At 39.4% G+C, this 24,939-nt stretch overlaps 1 protein-coding gene across 1 annotated transcript in view; it reads right to left on the bottom strand.

Moving 5' to 3' along the window:
* brinp1 (bone morphogenetic protein/retinoic acid inducible neural-specific 1) overlaps positions 1-24,939 on the bottom strand; it is a 151,746-nt gene that overhangs the window by 34,059 nt on the left and 92,748 nt on the right. The gene's annotated exons all lie outside the window — the stretch shown is intronic.

Below are 24,939 nucleotides of genomic sequence, written 5' to 3'. Positions count from 1 at the left end.
CAACCTCAAACAGTCACACTCCAAACTTCACTATGGCCAAGACCAAAGAGCTGTCAAAGGACACCAGAAACAAAATTGTAGACCTGCACCAGGCTCGGAAGACTGAATCTGCAATAGGTAAGCAGCTTGGTTTGAAGAAATCAACTGTGGGAGCAAATATTAGGAAATGGAAGACATAAAAGACCACTGATAATCTCTCTCGATCTGGGGCTTCACGCAAGATCTCACCCCGTGGGGTCAAAATGATCACAAGAACGGTGAGCAAAAATCCCAGAACCACACGGGGGGACCTAGTGAATGACCTGCAGAGAGCTGGGACCAAAGTAACAAAGCCTACCATCAGTAACACACTACGCCACCAGGGACTCAAATCCTGCAGTGCCAGACGTGTCCCCCTGCTTAAGCCAGTACATGTCCAGGCCCATCTGAAGTTTGCTAGAGAGCATTTGGATGATCCAGAAGAATATTGGGAGAATGTCATATGGTCAGATGAAACCAAAATATAACTTTTTGGTAAAAACTCAACGCGTCGTGTTTGGAGGACAAAGAATGCTGAGTTGCATCCAAAGAACACCATACCTACTGTGAAGCATGGGGGTGGAAACATCATGCTTTGGGGCTGTTTTTCTGCAAAGGGACCAGGATGACTGATCCATGTAAAGGAAAGAATGAATGGGGCCATGTATCGTGAGATTTTAAGTGAAAACCTCCTTCCATCAGCAAGGGCATTGAAGATGAAACGTGGCTGGGTCTTTCAGCATGACAATGATCCCAAACACACCGCCCGGGCAACGAAGGAGTGGCTTCGTAAGAAGCATTTCAAGGTCCTGGAGTGGCGTAGCCACTCTCCAGATCTCAACCCCAAAGAAAATCTTTGGAGGGAGTTGAAAGTCCGTGTTGCCCAGCAACAGCCCCAAAACATCACTGCTCTAGAAGAGCTCTGCATGGAGGAATGGGCCAAAATACCAGCGACAGTGTGTGAAAACCTTGTGAAGACTTACAGAAAACGTTTGACCTCTGTCATTGCCAACAATGACCTGCAGATAGCTGGGACCAAAGTAACTAAGCCTACCATCGTATTGAGATAAACTTTTGTTATTGACCAAATACTTATTTTCCACCATAATTTGCAAATAAATTCATTAAAAATCCTACAATGTGATTTTCTGGATTTTTTTTTTCTAATTTTGTCTGTCATAGTGTACCTATGATGGAAATTACAGGCCTCTCTCATCTTTTTAAGTGGGAGAACTTGCACAATTGGTGGCTGACTAAATAATTTTTTGCCCCGCTGTAAATAGTTGCAGCCAAATATATTGGCAATATATTGGCACCCTTGCAGTTTTCTTAAATAATGTTTTATTTATCCTAAAATAAGTTGAAATAAAAAATAAGTGTTTGTTTCTCCACAAATTATTGCATTTTCATCATTGCAGAACCAATTTTAGTTTTGTAAACTTAACTGTACAATTTTACATTAGAAAATAAAGACAAGTGGAATGAACAAAAGTATTGGCACCCTGGAGCTAGTACTTCGTTGCACAGCCTTTGCCCCAAAAAACTGCCCAAAAAATGTTTATTGTAGCCATCAATGAGCTTGCTGCACTGTTTTACTGAAAACTTGGCCCACTCTTCAGCAGCAAACTGCTCTAATTCTTCAATGTTTGAAGGATGCCCACTACCAACTGTTGTTTTCTGTCGCCACTCCAGAACAGTCCAGTTTTTCCTCCTTGAACCTTTCCAGGGTGCTTTTGATGTGTGTTTGGGTTTTTGTTCTTCTGGAAGATCCACAACCTTCAAAAGAGACATAGATTTTGTTATAGGCCCCTGGGTACCAGAGGCAGCAAAGCAACCCCACAGCATTATCATACCTCCCCCATATTTGATTGTAGGGAGGAGGTTCTCTTCTTTGAATGTTTAATTTGGTAATTGGTAAACATAGGAATACCCCACCCATTGCTGAAGGAGACACAAGAAAGCCTGAATTAATTTCTCAAACACACCCACCTAAACAAAGCAAATCCTGGGGAACATGTTCTCTGGAGCAATGAAACAAAATTAGAACTATTTGACATTACAGATCAGCCCTATGTTTACTGATGACCAAATAAAGCATCCAATGAAAATAATACCCTCCCTAAAATATAATATGGCAGAGGTTTGGTAATGCTGTAGGGTTGCTTTTCTGCCTCTGGTACTAGGGGCCTTGAACGTACGTACGCAAGGTATCATGAAATCAACAGATTATAAGGTGTTTAGAAATCCAATGTTCAACCCAAAACCTGGTTCTCCGTTGAAGGTTGTGGGTCTTCCAGCAGGAAAATCACACCAATCACACAAAAAAAGCACCCCAGAATGGTTCAAGAAGAGACGCTGAAATCTTCTGCAGTGGGTCAGCAAAGAGTCCAGATTTGAATCACATCCAAAAATCTATAGCAAAAGCTGGAAACAGCATTCGGTGCTGTTTACTCCTCAAACACTGAAGAATTAGAGCAGTTTGCTGCTGAAAAGTGGGCCAAATTGCCAGTAGACAGGTGCAGCAAGCTCATTGATGACTACTTGAAGCATTTGTCTGCAGTTATTTTGCCAAAGAACGTGTAACCAAGTACTAGCTCCAGGGTGCCAACAATTGTGTCCATACCATTTGTATTTCTTTTCTAAATTATAGTTCCCCAAAGTAGTAAACCAATATCCAGGGTTACTTGGGTTGGTGCGTTAAAGAAAAGACAAAAATACATTTATGAGGATTGAAAGGAAAGTGTGTTTACTCACTAATTCGAAAAGATCTTTACAATAAAAAGCTAGCGTGCTATGGAAGTGGCAGACCAGATGGGATAAAGAGTATACTCTATTTAACCAGTGCCTGGGCTTACCTCCGCTGTACCCGCACCCCACCATACCCCTGTCTGTACATTATGCCCTGAATATATTCTACCACGCCCATAAATCTGCACCTTTTATTCATTGTCCCCAACGCTCTAGGCGACCAGTTTTGATAGCCTTTAGCCGCACCCTCATCCTACTCCTTCTCTGTTCCTCGGGTGATGTGGAGGTAAACCCAGGCACCCTCATTTGTTGACTTCTGTGATCGAAAAAGCCTTGGTTTCATGCATGTCAACATCAGAAGCCTCCTCCCTAAGTTTGTTTTACTCACTGCTTTAGCACACTCTGCCAACCCTGATGTCCTTGCCGTATCTGAATCCTGGCTTAGGAAGGCCACCAAAAATTCAGAGATTTCCAAACCGGACTGCAATAGCATCGAATAGTCCCCGAAGTCAGGGACCAATACACGCAGTCAGTCAGGAAAGCAAAGGCCAGCTTTTTCAAGCATATTTTGCATCCTGTAGCTCTAACTCCAAAAAGTTCTGGGACACTGTAAAGTCCATGGAGAACAAGAGCACCTCCTCCCAGCTGCCCACTGCACTGAGGCTAGGTAACACGGTCACCACCGATAAATCCGTGATAATCGAAAACTTCAACAAGCATTTCTCAACGGCTGGCCATGCCTTCCTCCTGGCTACTCCAACCTCGGCCAACAGCTCCGCCCCCATGGCAGCTACTCGACCAAGCCTCCCTAGCTTCTCCTTTACCCAAATCCAGATAGCAGATGTTCTGAAAGAGCTGCAAAACCTGGACCCATACAAATCAGCTGGACTTGACAATCTGGACCCTCTATTTCTGAAACTGTCGCCGGCATTGTCGCAACCCCTATTACCAGCCTATTCAACCTCTCCTTCGTATTATCTGAGATCCCCAAGGATTGGAAAGCTGCTGCGGTCATCCTCCTCTTCAAAGGGGGAGACACCCTGGACCCAAACTGTTACAGACCTATAACTATCCTGCCCTGCCTATCTAAGGTCTTTGAAAGCCAAGTCAACAAACAGATAACTGACCATCTCGAATCCCACCGTACCTTCTCCGCTATGCAATCCGGTTTCCGAGCCGGTCACAGGTGCACCTCAGCCACGCTCAGGTGCCGCCATTGATAAAAGACAGTACTGTGCAGCCGTCTTCATCGACCTGGCCAAGGCTTTCGACTCTGTCAATCACCATATTCTTATCGGCAGACTCAGTAGCCTCGGTTTTTCTAATGACTGCCTTGCCTGGTTCACCAACTACTTTGCAGACAGAGTTCAGTGTGTCAAATCGGAGGGCATGTTGTCCGGTCCTCTGGCAGTCTCTATGGGGGTACCACAGGGTTCAATTCTAGGGCCGACTCTTTTCTCTGTATAGATCAATGATGTTGCTCTTGCTGCGGGCGATTCCCTGATCCACCTCTACGCAGACGACACCATTCTGTATACTTCTGGCCCTTCCTCGGACACTGTGCTATCTAACATCCAAACGAGCTTCAATGCCATACAACACTCCTTCCGTGGCCTCCACCTGCTCTTAAACGCTAGTAAAACCAAATGCATGCTTTTCAACCATTCGCTGCCTGCACCCGCACGCCCGACTAGCATCACCACCCTGCATGGTTCCGACCTAGAATATGTGGACATCTATAAGTACCTACGTGTCTGGCTAGACTGCAAACTCTCCTTCCAGACTCATATCAAACATCTCCAATCCAAAATCAAATCTATAGTCGGCTTTCTATTTCGCAACAAAGCCTCCTTCATTCACGCCGCCAAACTTACCCTCGTAAAACTGACTATCCTACCGATCCTCGACTTTGGCAATGTCATCTACAAAATAGCTTCCAATACTCTACTCAGCAAACTGGATGCAGTTTATCACAGTGCCATCCGTTTTGTTACTAAAGCACCTTAGACCACCCACCACTGCGACCTGTATGCTCTACTCGGCTGGCCCTGACTACATGTTCGTCGCCAGACCCACTGGCTCCAGGTCATCTACAAGCCTATGCTAGGTAAAGCTCCGCCTTATCTCAGTTCACTGGTCACGATGGCAACACCCACCCGTAGCACACACTCCAGCAGGTGTATCTCACTGATCATCCCTAAAACCAAAACCTAATTTGGCCGCCTTTCCTTCCAGTTCTCTGCTGCCTGCGACTGGAACGAATTGCAAAAATCTCTGAAGTTGGAGACTTTTATCTCCCTCACCAACTTTAAACATCTGCTATCTGAGCAGCTAACCGATCGCTGCAGCTGTACATAGTCCATCATTATATAGCCCACCCAATTTACCTACAGTACCTCATCCCCATACTGTTTTTATTTAATTTAATTTTCTGCTCTTTTGCACACCAGTATCTCTACCTGTTCATCTGATCATTTATCACTCCAGTGTTAATCTGCTAAATTGTAATTATTCACTCCTATGGCCTATTTATTGCCTACCTCCTCATGCCTTTTGCACACAATGTATATAGATTTTTTTTTCTACTATGTTATTGACTAGTTTATTGTTTATTGTTTACTCCTTGTGTAACTGTGTTGTTGTCTGTTCACACTGCTTTGCTTTATCTTGGCCAGGTCGCAGTTGCAAATGAGAACTTGTTCTCAACTAGCCTACCTGGTTAAATAAAGGTGAAATAAAAAAAAATGTTTAAAAAAAAGTTATATTTGGCACAATAAAAAGGGAAAGTGTTGGGCATAATCACAGCTCGTACATTCATTTGGAATAAAGACATGAGGTTGGATTGAAGTAAGGATAATTAGTCATGATACCATTGAGTTGTCCTGAAACAGATTTTTTTTTACATGTAATGAAGTACGCATGAATATGTTCTATAAACTTATAGGCCACAATACTAAATCTACGCATAATAAAGATTGTGCAATGCCTCTTTATTCTACGACAGACAATACAGGTATTTACATCATTAGGCGCTGGGCTGAGATAATATTGCTGTTAGGATCCCTAGAGGATCCCAACAATCGACCCAAAAAAAGAGACATGGATATGTTCTCTGACCATGATCAGTACTGACCTCCAGGGTGACCACAAACAGTGACCACAAAGAACAATCTCAGATGACATTTTATGGTAAGATGGTCAATAATGATGCAAGCAAAGCTCCAAGATTCTCCTTAAGAACAGATCTAGGAACAGTTAACCTCAGCCCAACCCCTATAAGGAGAGGGAAAAAAACAGATTTTAAATCAGGGTTTGGAGGCAACCTCCACTTTCACCAAGTCAAGTAGATTGATAACAATTTTCCTCAAATGCCATTGACCTGGGGCTTTGCATGGTCCAGCAAATCTTAAAGTCAGTCTCACAAGAGGTCTAATGCAAAAATCTTGAATTCTGAGTGTTGGGCGGGTGGGGGGATTGGGGGGAGAGAAGGCATCACTCAGTTTGCCTGTGGGTAAAGAAAAAAGGAGGTTGGTTGCTTTGATACGCAGCTCCCTTGATGTCAGATTTTTCCATCAAAATCTAAGTGGAAACAAAGGGAATATCCTAGCATTGTGAGCTAGCCGATTGTTATATCACCTGCAGGGTTGGGTAGTAATTGATTACATGTCATCAGTTAAGTGTAATCTTATTACAAAAAAAGTCACATGATCAGTTATGTTACCAGCAAAAACGAGATGATTACTTATTGGATTACTTTTAAATTCAGAGAGGATGTTTGCAGAAAAAATACATTATGACACATTTCTGTTTTCTCAATCAAATTAAATTCAGCATTGAAAAGAGGTTCAAGTTTAAGTTTATTCCACCTGAGCAGGTCTAACCACAAGTCAGAGCACACTATGATAACACACCGAATGCATTTAAAGGATCCTTTTTTGTCTTCTTCTAATACCTTTAAATGAGAAAGTAATCCAAAAGTAACTAAAAGTAATCAAATTACATTACTGACTTTGGGTAATCCAAAAGTTATGTTGCTGATTACAATCACCAAGAGCAGGGCCAGAAAATATATTTATTTGAAAATGTTGTTATTAATGTGTTCAGTCAAATGTTAAAGGTGAAAATGTCCATGACTAAGCTTACTGTTCCTCCCACATTCCCCTCATATCTTTTTAACTGCATTGATGGTTAGGGGCTCGTAAGTAAGCATTTCCTTGTTGTATTCGACGCATGTGACTAATAAAATGTGATTTGATTGGTTGCAGTACTTGCTGTACAATGCGTTGAGTATCATGGCTAGTTTAAAGAATTTCTGTCGAATTCCACTAAAGTTCTTTCCATAATGTCTCTGTGTGTTCTGGTCCAAAAAGGAAGTAAAACAATTGGTAGTTATGAAGTGTGTACTTGGTATAAGTTCCCAAATGTGATTCAATCTAAACAGAGATCATTGAAAATGGTTCATTCTTTCTGTGTTGGTTTTGTATACCTTTAGGTAGATATTGTGCTGGGGCTAGAGGGCACAAAGTAGACTAGAGAGAAAATAAAAGTGATAAAAAGGTAAAAGTTTAATTAAAAGGAAGGAAATGGAGTGGGTTTGCCATTACTGCATCTTGTCCTCACCAATGTACCCATGAATACTAATACAGAGAGGCTGAATTCTTAGTCCGAATTTGTTCAAATGCATTAAATGGTTAGGCTTGAAAAAAAGGCCAAAAGACATGTGTAACTGACTGGTATCAAACAATGGTTGTCATCACTCCACACTACAGTCAGCTGAAGATACTGCTAGATAATGTAGTTTGTTTGTTACACTGGGACTAAAGATCACATAGTTAATTTCTTAACCCTATCAGCAGGGTTGGGGAGTAACTGATTACATTAATTAAATCCGTTACAGGTAAGGGATTACAATAAAATGGTAACTGTAATCCGTTATGTTACCAGCAAAAATATTTAACTGAGATTACAGATACTTTTGAAAAACTAGATGATTGCTTCGAGGATTACCTTCAAATTCAGAAAGGATGCTTGTGAAAAAAAACTCTGACATTTCTGCTTCTCAATGACATTCCAATCAGCATTGAAAAAAGGTGCAAGTTTAAGTTTGTTCCACCATCTATTCCACCTCACTCAACGTCAACAAAACAAAGGAGATGATCGTGGACTTAAGGAAACAGCAGAGGGTGCACCCCCCTATTCACATCGACGGGACAGCAGTGGAGAAGGTGGAAGGTTTTAAGTTCCTTGGCGTACATGTCACTGACAAACTAAAATGGTCCACCCACAAAGACAGTGTGGTGTAGACGGCGCAACAGCGCATCCTCAACCTCAAGGAGGCTAAAGAAATTTTGTGGACATCTGTCCTTTGGTCTGATGAGTCCAAATTTGAGATTTTTGGTTACAACCACCGTCTCTTTGTGAGACGCAGAGTAGGTGAACGGATGATCTCCGCATGTGTAGTTCCCACCATGAAGCATGGAGGAGGAGGTGTGATGGTGTGGGGCGCTTTGCTGGTGACTGTCACGATTTATTTCAAATTCAAGGCACACTTAACCAACATTCTGCAGTGATACGCCATCCCATCTGGTTTGTTCTTAGTGGGACTATCATTTGTTTTTCAACAGGGCAATGACCCAAAACACACCTCCAGGCTGTGTAAGGGCTATTTGGCCAAGAATGAGAGTGATTGAGAGCTGCATCAGATGACCTGGCCTCCACAATCACCCGCAAAGAATGTGCAAAGCTGTCATCAAGGCAAAAGGTGGCTGTATATTTTGATTTATTTTTTTTGGTTACTACATGATTCCATATGTGTTATTTCATAGTTTGGATGTCTTCACTATTATTCTATAATGTAGAAAATAGTACAAAATAAAATAAAACCTTGAATGAGTAGGTGTCCAAACTTTTGGCTGGTATGGTATATATAATATATAGACCTGAGGCATACAATATATTAGTATAGTCTGTGTTTTATTGCCTATTGATCCACATCTCATTATAGTGTTATGTTACCCATACTCTATATAATATATATGTTTATAGATGTGTTGTGTATTTAATGTATTGATGCAGTGCTCACCTCCTGCGAAAATAAAAGTTAAATAAAATAAGTAATTGTAAACTTGAGTTCTAACAGATTTTAAAAAAAAATCCTCAATAGTGGTAGAGAATAAGATGACCTGTGGGAGCCAACTTAGAAGACACCACATTCAAGTCCTCCATCCCCCACTCAATCAAATGTAGGAACTGGCTTCTCCAGTCTGACCCTTCTGCTGTCTCAGGCTAGACACCCACCCCCGCTCGGCCATCTAGAGGTTTAAAGGTTAGTACCTTTTATGTAGGGAAGCTAATGATCAGGTGCAATATTCATGGGAGTGTGTAAACTTGACTTTTTTATTAACATAGCATTTTTGTATATTCTCTATAGTTATGTACTTGGTAAAGTATCAACTGACCAATTCTGCCACTTTTGTGCATCCCTTTTAGGGACACCTGCCAGACTTGATACAAAATATTATGAAGAGCTCTCATTCTTGAATGTTTCAGTTGGAAACTTTGCACACACACTGCTGCCCTCTTGTGGGCAACATCTAAATTGCCCCCAGCTTCATAGGTAAATGTATGGCCTTTCTTTTGCATTTCAAAGATGACACCCACCCCCCCCATCCCCCATTTCCAAAAACGTAAAAGTGTTTCCTATCCAATGGTATCAAGACTATGTTTATCCTTGCTTCAGGTCCTGAGCTACAGGCAGTTAGATAAAAAATTAAATGAAGGGCCTGATCTTTACGAGGTTTTAAGTGCCTCAATGGTTTGTAAAGGAAATCACACTACAAACTATCACCCCCAAGCACTTAATGAGATCACAAATATCATGGATACATTAGTACCAGTAGATATATGGAGGCATAAAAACCCTGACTTGGTAGGATATACATGGAGGAGGATTAATCAAGCTAGCCATCTTGATTACTTCCTGGTCTCATTGTTGCTGGCATCAAAAGTAAAAAAGTATTAATAGGAGAATGCAATCGAACCACCATCTAATTGGCCTCCATTGAACTCTTATAGAATGTCCATGTGGACGGGATATTGGAAATGTTATTAAAACCTGTTGGATGACATGTTGTTCTTAACTAAGACAAAATAATTAATAACTTACTTTTTTTCTGCACAACATACCGTATGTACAGCACATCCCCTTATTGTATGGGACACTTTTAAATGTACTTTTAAAGGCCATTCAATACAATACTCATCATTAAAACCAAAACAGTTTAGGTCTAAAGAGATTAGACTAATAAAGGAAATTAAGGAAGTAAGAGCGCAAGTAGATGGTAATAGAAACTGTACTATAGAGGCACAAAATAGGTTAGAGGAAAAACAAAAATAATTGGAGGTACTTATTCAAGAACGATCAAGAGTAATGTATTATAAAAAGAAAGGGAATTGGATGGAAAATTGATAAACAGCACAACATTTTTCTTGAATCTTCAACATAGAAATGCTACCAAAAAATAATTTACAGAAACTTGTTACAAGTGGAGTCATCCATGGTACACCAAATTATATTTTGAAAGAGGAAGCACAATATTTTAAGTATATGTTTTTTCAGTCTCCTCCATTTCCAATGAATGATGTTAAATGCAAGGATTTCTTTCCTAATAATACAAATTTAAAATTAACAAATGTACAGACAGACCTGTGTGAAGGCCAGCTTACAAAGGAGGAACTTTTTGAGACAATTAAATATTTTCAGTCTGGAATAAGGTACAGGTATACCAGTAGAGGTATATCAGACCTTTTTTTATGATCTCAAAGATCCATTATTAGAATGTTTTATTTACTCCTATAAAAATTGTAGACTTTCAGGTACTCAACAAGGTCTGATTTCATTACTACTAAAACAGGACCCAGGTGGTAAGTGACACGTTTCAGGAAACTAGTCGCGGGTCACTAATTCACAGGAGAGCCGCTGGAACGTGAACTTTTTAAAATCAAAATGCGTTTTTTGCAGAAATGCCTTCTCGAACATGTGACCTTTCATGTGCCTCAATAACAAACTAGTGTGCCATCTGTAAATACAAACAATTCCGAGCCTAGTTGGTTTAGCCACAGAATAAGACAGCAACCTTCCAGCTAGCCATGATTGGCTGAGATAATGAGTGGGCTGGACATGCCGAGAGATAAGTTTGGATTGGTCTGCCATATAGCACGCTTCTATCTATTTGACTGGTCAGTATATGTTGGTAATCCTGTCTAATGCAGCTTTTTTTAATGTATTGCATAGTAAAACTGCCGAAGGGTTTCTCTCCACTTTCTGGAGTACCGAGTTCAGTGGAATTCGAGTATGAGAGCTAAGGAGATAGAGAAAACACTTGTCTCCGGATTACATCTCCAAACTAAGTGCAACCATGGCATCCGTGGCAGGAGACGTGGTCATCTATGAAGTATACGGGTAAGAAAGTGGTTTCATTAAAGTGTACTGTTAGCTAGCTAACTTTAGCTGGCTGGCTCGCTAACGTTACATGTATGATCTTATTATTCGTATCTCAGACCCATTTGATTGGCTAGCTAACATTAAACCTGGTTGGATAGCTACCTGCAGATTCATGCAGGGTAGTAACGTCATGAGTTCTGATTATGGTTCATTGTTTAGTTAGCTAGCTACATGTCTTAACGAAAGACTCCACTATGCAAGTAACCATTTCGGGTGCGTTCGTAAATTCAGTCCGGCCATTTACTCCTATTTCAGAGCACTCTAGTCTGAGTGTGCCAGAATGCAGAAAGACTGTTAAATTTACGAATGCTCAACACCAGTTGAATATGACCGGTGTCAGTAAACGTCAGCAAAACAGGTAGTTAAATTGTTGCCACCTGCACAGTTACAGTCACAAACGCTCTGGATAACATGAAAACAGCCTAACCAGCTCTGCCAGGGCGAGTAAAATGGTCGGAGTGGGGTGTTCTCTCATTATGTCTGGAAGTAGCTAGCAAGCTAGCCAAAGTTAGACAGTTCGCTTTCGTGCTTGACTGCTGTTGTGAGGTCAGAATGTTTGGATCAACCCTACTCATCGGCCAAAGCGTCCAATGTGCGCTCTGAACACTCAGAACGGACAATCTGTTGCAGTCACAAATTTAAAAAAATGGACAACATAACAGCCTAACTAGTTCTGCTAGGGCGTTTAATGATCAGTGAGCTGTTCTCTCATTTGTGTCTGGAAGTAGCTAGCAAGTTAGCTTGGGTGCTTGACTGCTATTTTTTTGTTATGAACAAAACACATACAAAAATAAAAATATACAAACAAGAGTACATAAACCTAACAGACAGGGGTATTACATATGGAGAAAAATGTTCAATTTGTCAAAACATTTTATGGTACTTATTGCTTATACACTTACTGATAATTTCAAAATAATATTTAAATTGTATGTGAATAGGGGTTTGTTCTCTCCACTTCATTTGATGGATAAAGAATCTGCCATGAAAAATAAACAAATTAATAAATAAAGTTAAATCAGGGTCCATATAATTTGGATCAAAACAAAACATAATATCAGTCTTTCAAATTAACATTAATATTAGTTCCTTTTAAAATAAAATCAAACTCACTCCAAAATCTTCTGACATAAGAACAGTCCCAAAATAAATAATCATGAGTCTTTGGGTCAAAGCCACAAATAACACATAGCTATTTTGAATCTGTGTAAAATAAATGTCTTTACAGGAATGCTTGACTGCTGTGGATTAACCCTTAACGAGATGGGTGGGCATAAAGCATTAGAGGGTGTGAATGATGCTGAATGGGTGTAGACAAAGAGGGCTTTCCAGCATTAGTACCAAAACATTCAGAGGCCATTTTCTCAAAAGTGAGGTTATCAACTTTCAATGCAAAATTGCATTCCCATTGTTCCTCAAATGCAGTATATGATATACCATTTTGTAGCTCTGAGTCTACTTTTATCCAATATAAAAAACACAATTTCAAATTTTGCTACATAAGACCAATTTGAGCCAGCCGGTCACATATTGGAGATAATATATGACAATTACTTGAAACAATGATGAAAAACATGATGAAAAATCAAAGATACCTTTCAAAATCTGCTGTGAAGACCAGGCCTGGTGTTTTAATAAAGTACGACTAGAATGTATATATAAATGTCTGGATTACTTTAATTTCGGTGAATTTCTCATACAATGGGTTAAAGTTATGTACAGCAACCCCAGATGTAAAATAGTAAATGATGGTTATTTCTCAGAAAGTATTGAGCTTTAAATAGGAAGAAAACATGTCCGTTGTCTACGTATCTATTTATTATGGCAGTTGAAATGCTAGATCCAAGAACATCAAAGGGTTAGAAAACCAGGGGATAAAAACAAACGTATCAATGAATGCCGATGACTCAAGTTTCCTATTTAGTCCGCAATCTGGATCCATACACAGTCTCATTGAAGATCTTAATCACTTTTCTAGTCTCTCGGGACAAAAACCGAATTATGACAAGTATACCATATTATGTTTTGGATCGTTAAAAGACAGTGTTTACACTACCTTGTAGTTTACCAATAAAATGGGCATATGGTGAAGTAGACATACTTGGTATTCACATCTCAAAAATACAAATGAACTTACCACAGTCAATTTCAATAGAAAGTTTGCAAAAATAGATAAGATTCTGCAACCATGGAGAGGTAAATACTTGTCTATATATGGAAAAAAATCACATTGATTAACTCTTTGGTCCTATTACAGTTTACTTACTAACGGCGCTACCTACTTTAGACAACTTGTTTTTTAAATCATGAGCAAAAAATATTTAATTTTATTTGGAACATTAAGCTAGACTAAATTAAACATTTCTATTTACCTATCGAATATGAGTTTGTGGGTCTAAAACTATTCAATATTAAAGCTTTGAACCTCTCACTAAAAGCTTAATTCATACTTAAGTTATACTTAAACCCAAGATGTTTCTCCATTAGATTTATTAAGTAAGGCTCATCGTTTGTTCAAAAATTGCCTTCATACAGATGACAACTTCTCATTTCCGACTAATTGAAAATTAAATGTTGGTTTAAAACCTCTTTGGGCTAGGGGCAGTATTTTCACGTTCGGATGAAAAGCGTGCCAAAGTAAACTGCCGGCTACTCAGGCCCAGAAGCTAGGATATGCATATTATTAGTAGATTTGGATAGAAAACACTGAAGTTTCTAAAACTATTTGAATGTCTGTGAGTATAACAGAATTTGGCAGGTGAAACCCCGAACACAATCCTTCCAGGGAATTTCTTTTTGAGGTCAATGTGTTTTCCATTAGGTTTCTATGGGAAGCCCTTTTAAATAGGAATCTGCTTGCAGTTCCTATGGCTTCCACTAGATGTCAACAGTCTTTAGAATTTGGTTGATGTTTTTCTTTTGAGAAATGAAGAAGTAGTCTTGTTCTTTCCATGTGTCACTCAGATGGACTCAAGTATTTTGGTGCGCACGACCTGGAACGTGCTTCACTTTGATTTCGTCCGGTTTTGAACACAGTATATCCCATCTTAAATTGTATCGATTATTTACGTTTTAGGATACCTAAGGTTGGATTAGGAAAGTTGTTTGAAATGTTTGGACCAAGTTTAGAGGTAACTTATTAGATACTTTGTAGTCATGTTGGGGAGTTGGAACCGGTCTATTTTCTGAATCAAACGCGCCAAATAAATGGACATTTTGAGGATAGAAAGAAGGAATTTATCGAACAAAGGGACCATTTGTGATGTTTCTGGGACATTTTGGAGTGCCAACAGAACTTTTGTGTCGCACTTTTGACAACTTTTGTGTCACACCTCGCTGGTTGAAATATGATTTTCATGTGTTTGTATGCGGGGTACTGTCCTCAGATAATCGCATGGTCTGCTTTCGCCGTAAAGCCTTTTTGAATTCTGACACTGTGGCTGGATTAACAAGAAGTTAAGCTTTTTTTTTATGTATTACACATGTATGTTTTGTGAATTGTTATTATGAGTACTTTTGTTTTTTAATCTGGCGCGCTGCAATTTCACTGGATGTTGTCAAATCAATCAAGTTACCAGGATTCGAGTTGGAATGGGGGTGAAGGGATCCGACATGAAGGTCAGTCAATCTGGAAAATTTCAAGAACTTTTAAAGTTTCTTCAAGTGCAGTCGCAAAAACCATCAAGTGCTATGATGAAACTGGCTCTCATGAGGACCGCCACAGGAAAGGAAGACCCAGAGTTACCTCTGCAGCAGAGGATAAATTCATTACAGTTACCAGCTTCAGAAACTGCAGCCCAAATAAATGCTTCACAGAGTTAAAGTAACAGACACATCACAACATCAACTGTTCAGAGGAGACTGCATGAATCAATCCTTCATGGTTGAATTGCTGCAAAGAAACCACTATTAAAGAACACCAATAAGAAGAAGAGACTTGCTTGGGCCAAGAAACACGAGCAATGGCCATTAGACCGGTGGAAATCTGTCCATTGGTCTGATGAGTGTTGTGGAAATTCTATTCAATAATGAGGAGAGACAACGTCCGTCACCAATCAGGATATTACTTTATTCAAAACTTATTAATAACATAGATTCATTATTGCAATAATGAAGCTTGTTGACGAACCATCTGTAGGTGATTCGTTGAGATGCCCAATGAGCGGACTTGAGCAACATCATTTTATAGCAAAGTCCATACTCCTGGATGTTCATGACAAAAAACAGATGTATTGAATGGGTCACAAGGTTAAGATTTGTATGAAAGATACTTCTAATTCACAGCAGACAGTATCTGCTGTAAAAACAGTTCTCATTCTGTAGAGACCATGGACTGGACCTGGTGTCATCTCTCCCTGGTACCTTATAGTACAGAAACATTTACTCATGCTATGGAATGTTGTCTTTGTCACCAATCGATCGTAAATCCACTGTCAGTGTTAAATCTCCCAGAGGACCACTTTCAGTCCACACACACAGATGAGAGTGTTCTAAATGAACTATTCTGTTGCATAAATCAACAATTTGTTGCAATAACAGTATGTTAACATAATCTTGTCATTTCTGTTTTGACATGAGTCCAAATTTGAGATTTTTGGTTCCAACCGCCGTGTCTTGGTGAGACACAGAGTAGGTGAACAGATGATCTCTGCATGTGTGGTTCCCACCGTGAAGCATGGAGCGGGAGGTGTGATGGTGTGGGAGTACTTTGCTGGTGACACTGTCAATGATTTATTTAAAATTCAAGGCACACTTAAACAGCATGGCTACCACAGCCTTCTGCAGCGATACGCCATCCCGTCTTGTTTGTGCTTAGTGGGACTATCATTTGTTTTCAACAGGATAATGACCCAAAACACACCTCCAGGCTGTGTAAGGGCTATTTGACCAAGAAGAAGAGTGATGGAATGCTCCATCAGATGACCTGGCCTCCACAATCACCCGACCTCAACCCAGTTGAGATGGTTTGGGGTGAGTTGGACCGCAGAGTGAAGAAAAAACAGCCGCTAAGTGCTCAGAATATGTGGGAACTCCTTCTAGACTGTTGGAAAAGCATTCCAGGTGAAGCTGGTTGAGAGAATTCCAAGAGTATACAAAGCTGTCATCAAGGTAATGTTACGCTCCTCGTTTGGAGAATGACCAAGGTGCGGCGTGGTAGGCGTACATTTTCTTTATTAATGTTCCACCAAAAAAAAACAATAAACAATACAACAAACGTAAAGCTTCAGAGTGCAACACATGCAACAAACAAAGACAAGATCCCACAACTGAAGGTGGGAAAAAGGGCTGCCTAAGTATGATCCCCAATCAGAGACAACGATAGACAGCTGCCGCTGATTGGGAACCATACCCGGCCAACAAAGAAATATACAAACTAGAATGCCCACCCAAATCACACCGTGACCTAACCAAATAGAGAAATAAAAAGGCTCTCTAAGGTCAGGGCGTTACATGCAAAAGGTGGCTACTTTGACGATCTAAATCTAAAATGTATTTTGATTTGTTTCTCACTTTTTTGTTTACTACATGATTCCATATGTGTTATTTCATAGTTTTGATGTCTTCATTATTATTCTACAAAGTTGAACATAGTACAAATAAAGAAAAACCCTTGAATGAGTAGGCGTGTCCAAACTTTTGACTGGTACTGTATGGCAGACAAACACGTTCTCTACCTTCTCCCTTTTCCACTTCCCTCTTCCATTTTTGTGGTAATGCTGCAATCAATTGGTTGTAAATTTGGATTGAGCAGAAATTCCCATGTATTTTTGATAGCTGCATATATGACATAACTCCATGGTTTCTATTCTTAATATTCTTAATAAATATAATACACATTTGAAACATTTTTTTACATAAAGAATGTTTTTCTATTAATCAGTATATTTGAGTTAAACCATACCATTTGTTATATTTGTTCTATCTTTTCTGGAGGATAAATCTGAAAGTGTAACCTGCTTTGTAAGGTTTGTTTAAGAAAGGCCTATAGTTTAAAGTAACGATGGACTGTTTTTTCTCTTTGCTTATTTGAGGCATTCTTGCCATAATATGGACTTGGTCTTTTACCAAATTGCACTCTCTTTTGTATATCACCCCTACAACTGATTGGCTTAAATACATTAAGAATGAAAGAAATTCCACAAATGAACTTTCAACAAGGCACACCTGTTAATTGGAATGCATTCCAGGTGACTACCTCATTAAGCTGGTTGAGAGAATGCCAAAAGTGTGCAAAGCTGTCATCAAGGCAAATGGTGGCCACTTTGAAGAATCTCAAATATAAAATATATTTTGTTTAACACGTGTTTGGTTACAACACGATTCCATGTGTTTTTTCATAGTTTTGATGTCTTTTGACTGGTACTGTGTACTAAAGATACAAATCGGCTGAAAGGAATTGGCATAAATAGATAAATAAACCAGTTTAATTTGTGGACAAAAATGTTGACAGCTGTGCCATACCGTTTGCAAAATGAATGGGAAGAGATTTTCAATGTACCGATTCCATGGCACATGGTTCATGAACTGGTGCAAAAAACAACACTTGATCCAATACTGAGTTTTTCCATAACATTTTTGACACCAACAGAATGCTATATTTTTGGGTAATACAACAATCTCAGCTCTGTAGATTTTGCTGCAAAGAGACAGAATCACTAGATCATTTATTCTGGTAATGCCTCTACTTAGCTTGTTTCTGGTCACAGGTTCAGGAATGGTAAAACAAAATCCCAACATTCACTTAAAATTAACCTTACAAATAGCACTGTGGGGCGATTTGGAAAGCCATAGTGAGTCAATAAATAATATAATAACACTCATATTGAGCTCACAATCTGTGGATAATGTACGATTAGAAATGTTCAAAATGTATGTAAAACATCACAGCACAATTTAAAAATATATGGCACATGGAAACCAAAATGTGGCACATGGAAACCAAAATGTGGCACATGGAAACCAAAATGTGGCACATGGAAACCAAAATTAGGGTGGTCTATGGTGATAGGTGGGATGGGCTGAGGGGTGGGATTAAAGAGTTTATGATTGGTAATCTATCACTGTTATGTGATTGCTTTATAAAAAAGCACCATATATGCAAAATGTGTATGCAAAATGTGTATGTAAACTACTATTCAAAAGTGTGGGATCACATAGAAACGTACTTGTTTTTGAAAGAAAAGCAAATTTTTTGTCCATTAAAATAACATCAAATTGATCAGAAATACAGTGTAGGCATTGTTAAAATGTTGTAAATGACTATTATACCTGGAAACGGCTGATTTTTAATATCTACAAAGGTGTACAGAGGCATATTATCAGCAACCATCACTCCTGTGTTCCAATGTTTCTTTAGCTAATCCAAGTTTATCATTTTAAAAAGGCTAATTGATCATTAGAAAACACTTTTGCAATTATGTTAGCACAGCTAAAAACGGTGATTCTATTTAAAGAAGCAATAAAACTGGCCTTCTTTAGACTAGTTGAATAACTGGAGCATCAGCATTTGTGAGTTCAAATATAGGCTCAAAATGGCCAGAAACAAAATAACTTTCTTCTGAAACACGTCAGTCTATTCTTATTTTGAGAAATGAAGGCTATTCCATGCGAGAAATTGCCAAGAAACTGAAGATTTCATACAACCCTGTGTACTACTCCCTTCACAACTGGCTCTAACCAGATAAACTTGGATTAGCTAACACAACCTGCCATTGGAACACAGGAGTGATAATGGGCCTCTGAACGCCTATGTAGATATTCCATAAAAAGTCATTTACAACATTAACAATGTCTACACTGTACATCTGATCAATTTGATGTTATTCTTATTAATGGACAAAACATTTGCTTTTCTTTCAAAACGAAAACGTTTAAGTGACTGTAAACTTTTGAACGGTTGTGTATATGTACCAATGAAAAACGGTACAAAAAAAAGATAGGTGTCCTCCGAAGTGGGGGGTGATGGATGGGTTAATAAAAAAATCCCCAAATAAAAAATGGTTTTCATAACTTTGTGCTAGCTGGGAGGCCTACTCGGCATAGCTCATCTCCTCCCTTCTGACCCCCATTGCTGGGCCTGAACAATGATCCGTTCTTTCACTCTAACTCTCAGTTAAGCCCCTGCAGTGTGCAGGGACTGGGCTCCTGCAGGGCCTTCCCCTGAGATAACACAATTGTAGGATTTAGCAGAAGGCCTCTCCACACCTCTCCCCTACTCCACTGCGTAGGTAATGATCTCTTCTGCCCTAGCCTTACCTCTGGTCCTGACTTTGGAGGGGATGTTGAGGCCCAGCCTACAAAGCCAGGGCCAAGGGCCCTGGTCTAGCTATAGTGCTTCTGTCTCAACCAGCAAGGCCTGGCTGACAGCTGATGGATCTCCATCTGAAATCTCTCCACGTGAACTGTGTCAACAGCAAACAAGTGTACAGTAGTGAGTATGTGACTATGACCAGCTGTTTTTCCTGACCGTAAGACCTAGTTAGGAAAAAAGCTCTATACACTATAGGCTACATTTCCTAGTCAACTGACCTGGCCACGATAAACTGTACATTACACATCGTATAAAATATATGAAGCTATGCCAGCTAACACATTTGGTTCCCTGGAAGTTGTGGAAACACATGTTTTTGGTTTCCCATTGGTTCTGGGAATTGAAGTCATACGTTTTCTTACCGGTAAAATCATTTTTTAAACATTCTGAGAGCGGAAGTGAACATTTTGCCTGTTCTGGGAATGTACATTTTTAGGTTGCAGGGAGGTACTGAGAACGTTTTACTATGTTTCCCTAAAAGGTTGCCTGGGTGGTTTTATTAACGTTCTGAGAATGGAAATTATAGGTTATTTGAAGGTGTGGCCAATTAGTGGGTGCAGCCAACACACTTAATAAGAGAGTACAGAGAGTGTTTTGTTGATGCTGAGAATAGAATGTATATGTTTTTAAATAAAACATTCCTTGTGGTTTTTACATTCTTTTAAAGGTTCTCAGAACAATTATTGTGTTAAGAACATGTAAAAAAAACAAAAGAAAACTTTAGTAATGTTGAAATAATGTTATTTAAAAACAAATCATTTTACATTGGAAATGTTCTCAAATAGTTCAAGAATGTTAAGAAGCAAAGTTCTTCTGTGGGAATTTTGGTACTTCAGCATAACGTTTCCTACAGGTTTGCTCATGGTTCTATTTAAAGTCATGATCTCAAATTATTATTGTCATGACTTCCACCGAAGTCGGCTCCTCCTTGTTCGTGCGGTGTTCGGCGGTCGACGTCACCGGCCTTCTAGCCATCGCCGTTCCATTTGTTTTGTCTAGTTCTCCGCACACCTGGTTTACATTCCCTAATCACATTGTATATATACATTCCTCTGTTCCCCCCCATGTCCTTGTGTGGAATTGTTTTGTTTCATGTTCAGTGTGACGCTCCAGGCTGGTTATTACCCCCTGGGTATTCTTGTTTAACCTATAGGAGGTTTGATTATTAACGTTAGTTTTGTGACTGTATTTTGCCCATTTCTCTTTTTGCTTTTCGGCTGGAGGTTTGACGCAGTTGCGTCCATTTGTTGTGCTTCTGCCCTAATAAAGAGTGCGCCTGATCACAACTCTCTGCTCCCCTGCACCTGACTTCAACACCAGTAGCGCATACGCTGACAATTATTGCTAGAACATGACCAAAATTTAAATAAAAATGTAATTATGGAATGAAATACCAGGAAAATGTAAAAAATGTGTCAAGTTCCTGAAATGTTCCGAGAATGTTCCAAAGCCAAGCAACTATCCTGCACCATTCCCAGAAAGTTGTGGGAAGGTTCTGTGAAAAATAACCATAGGACAACCACACTCTCACCAAGCTCCAAAAACATATGGTTCTCAGAACGTTGTACTAGCTGAGTATATAACCTAATATCAAAATATAATTAATTGACATGATCATTCAAAAGCAGGACACCTAGCATACTGTATTTGACCTTTAAAAGCTATTTTAGTTAACACTGTGGGTGATCTCATACTTTGGCCAGATGTGATCTCTTCACATTTTAACTGCCAGCACTTTTGTTCCTTCTATAATTGTCTAAAAAGGTCAATGGGCATTTGAGAGACACATGGAAGGTGTTCATTAAATGTACCAAGAACATTGACTGTCTTTTTAATATATCCACCCAACTCTTTTCACCATCAGGAACAGTTTGATACAAATCCCTAGTGCTCTAACAGACAGTAGATATTGCTATTGTGGACATTTTCTCTGGATCGTCCCAATATTAAATCCATTAGGGCATTAAATCAATAGTAAGCCGTTGTGCAAGCTACAGTTGGCCATCAGAGTTGCTTTTTTGGAGAGAATTCTGAGAATTGGCCAAATCATTTTTTAAACAATTTGGATGAGGAGAATGAATTGTATTTTCCAAACCGATGAACCCAGGTCCCGATTGTCTGGCTCTTATCCTAACATCATGCAGTCGGCAGCCTGCTCTGCAGAACTATATTTTTCTGAGTGCCCCTGGCTGAAAATAACGTACTGTAATTGAAATGAGTGTCCTGGTAATTCTTCATCCCTCCCTTTATTTATGTATTTTCTAATCATATAATTGTTGTTCTATTTTTTTCCCTACAGCATTTTTTCTCTTCATCAATTTTTATTGCCTGCAGTGTGCTCTATGGAACAGAGGGAGAAATTGGAAGTCAATTTTATTAATGGCAAACAACAATTACGTCAACTCCCTCAAAGTTACCTTTTGTAATTCACTTGTAAATAAAGTCAATGTCGTTTGGCTGGAATGTTGCTACCGTCCCTTTCTGTGAGATTGAAACCATCACCTCACCATCTCTATCATTTCACCACTGGCATCATTGGTATCTAAGCACTCTGAAACACACTTAAGCTACACCCATGCACGCACATGTACACACACGCACACACCACAACCACAAAATGACTGCTTCAAAGTGCAAAATGTAATCTCCTCCCTTATATGCTGAGAGTAGTAAACCCTTTTGAGAACAGGCTGTCGATGTCTTATTGTCATCTGCATGTGGGCCTTGACATACACAGAGGGCATATTTGCCTCTCGGCTTCAGCTCCATCTTTTATGATACCAAGAGGGGATGTTTGGAGAGGAGGTACACCAGCAGAGAGAGATGACAGATTACTCTATAGTGCAGTTTATAGGACCTGCGGGTCAAATGGCACAAATAACCAGCATTGGTTTAATTAGTAGAATTTGACACTTCAAACAATGAAAGGAAAGTTTGGAGGTAATGTCATGTCAACTACTGTAGCGTACTGTACATATCCAAAGCCTCTGCTTTTGGCATACAGTGGCTTCAAAGTTCCCACATTAGTGCAATACTAACAAGAATATAATAGCAACGTTTTCGATGCTCATCCACCATTTTCACATGGAAATACTGATCTTTCACAGCCATTTATACCACCAGCTGGATAAAATTATAATTCAATCTTAATACTCTAAAGAGACTCTCAAAGACTAAAGAGGTGTCACCAGCTCAGGAATGACATTGAAGTGTTTTCACTTTTGAGGAGTTTGTGATAGTTGGCACATTATAATACCAATCTTATGACAAAAGCTCTCTAATGAACTCTTAACTCGGAGATGATAATTGCTCTTGGAGGATAGATTTCAGTTGTAGTACACTTTAAAATAATCAGCCACTTTGAAATAATGTGAAAACAATAGCTTTAAAAACACACCATGAAATAGCAGCATTTGAAAACTCATCTCTTTCTTCCTCAAATCGTATCATCCTGAACGATACAGGCTGTTCATCTGCCTGTCACATATCAGTTGGATGACAAAACGTTAGTCTTCCAAGCAACAGAGGCCAATACAGAGGTTGCATGGGAATTAAGCCCTTTTAAAACCTATCGATTCCCTTTGAGTGAATGGCAGGGGGAACTTGAAAGCGTTTATGACAGACAGAGTAATTCTCTGTATTCAAACAGCATTTAATGATCCCTTCAGGGAGGGATGCAGTGGTGTAGTTAAAAAAGAGCTCCGAATTGCTGATGCAATTTTATACTGGAGGTAAACTACACACATTAAAAAGGCATAGCTTATCTCAGAAACTTGACCACTCTTACAGTGGCTTTCATCACTGTCCCAATGGGAGCTGTGGTATATCTAAGGCACGGTTGATGATGATTATTCATAGGAGGAAAGTAAGAGATGATAACTGTTGACACAAATGATTCCTTCAAAAGCAATCAGCTAATTTCTACGTTTGTCTACTTTTCTATCTTTGCGACCTAATTTTGTTGCCTCTCAAAGCTGATAATTGCATAGCATTTACTGTCACTATTTTCATCTTTAATACAGTGTGTGAACGAAGTATACCCAAGCCAAAAAAATATACATCTGTAATTTAGTTAATCGAATCAGCAGATACGTAGTACCAGTCAAAAGTTTGGACATGCCCTCTTTATGTTCTGTTCTACATTGTAGAATAATAGTGAAGACATCAAAACTATGAAATAACACACATGGAATCATGTAGAAACCAAAAAAGTGTTAAACAATTCAAAATATATTGTATATTTCAGATTCTTTCAATAGCCACTCTTTGCCTTGATGACAACTTTGCACACTCTTGGCATTCTCTCAACAAGCTTCATGAGGTAGTCACCTGGAATGCTTTTCCAAACCATCTCAATTGGGTTGAGGTCGGATGATTGTGGAGGCCAGGTCATCTGATGCAGCACTCCATCACTCTCCTGCTTGGTAAAATAGCCCTTACACAGCCTGGAGGTTTGTTTTGGATCATTGCCCTGTTGAAAAACAAATTATAGTCCCACTAAGCACAAACCAGATGGGATTGCGTATCGCTGCAGAATGCTGTGGTAGCCAAGCTGGTTAAGTGTGCCTTGAATTCTAAATAAATCACAGACAGTATCAGCAGCAAAGCACCCCCACACCATCACACCTCCTCCTCAATGCTTTACGGTGGGAACCACACATGCGGAGAGCATCCGTTCACCTACTCTCCGTCTCACAAAGAGACAGCGATTGGAACCAAAAATCTCAAATTTGGACTCATCAGATCATGGACAGATTTCCACCCGTCTAATATCCATTGCTCGTGTTTCTTGGCCCAAGCAAATCTCTTCTTATTATTGGTGTCCTTTAGTTGTTGTTTCTTTGCAGCAATTCGTCCATGAAAGCCTTATTCACGCAGTCTCCTCTGAACAGTTGATGTTGAGATGTTGTGAAGTATTTATTTGGGCTGCAATTTCTGAGGCTGGTAACTCTAATGAACTTATCCTCTGCAGCAGAGAACTCTGGGTCTTCCTTCCCTGTGGTGGTCCTCATGAGAGCCAGTTTCATCATAGCGCTTGATGGTTTTTGTAACTGCACTTGAAGAACCTTTCAATGTTCTTGAAATGTTCTATATTGACTGACCTTCATGTTGCATTGTAACAATGGAATGATGTCTCTTTGCTTATTTGAGCTGTTCTTGCCATAATATGGACTTGGTATTTTACCAAATAGGGCTATCTTCTGTATACCACCTCTACCTTGTCACAATACAACTAATTGGCTCAAACGCATTAAGAAGGAAAGAAATTCCACAAAGGCACATCTATTAATTGAAATTAAATCCAGGTGACTACCTCATGAAGCTTGTTGAGAGAATGCCAAGAGAGTGCAAAGCTGTC

This window comes from Oncorhynchus tshawytscha, linkage group LG20, assembly GCF_018296145.1.
Source record: "Oncorhynchus tshawytscha isolate Ot180627B linkage group LG20, Otsh_v2.0, whole genome shotgun sequence".
Lineage (NCBI taxonomy): Eukaryota > Metazoa > Chordata > Actinopteri > Salmoniformes > Salmonidae > Oncorhynchus > Oncorhynchus tshawytscha.
The sequence above is the reverse complement of the archived record's forward strand: the minus strand, read 5'-3'. Positions and strand labels throughout refer to the sequence as shown.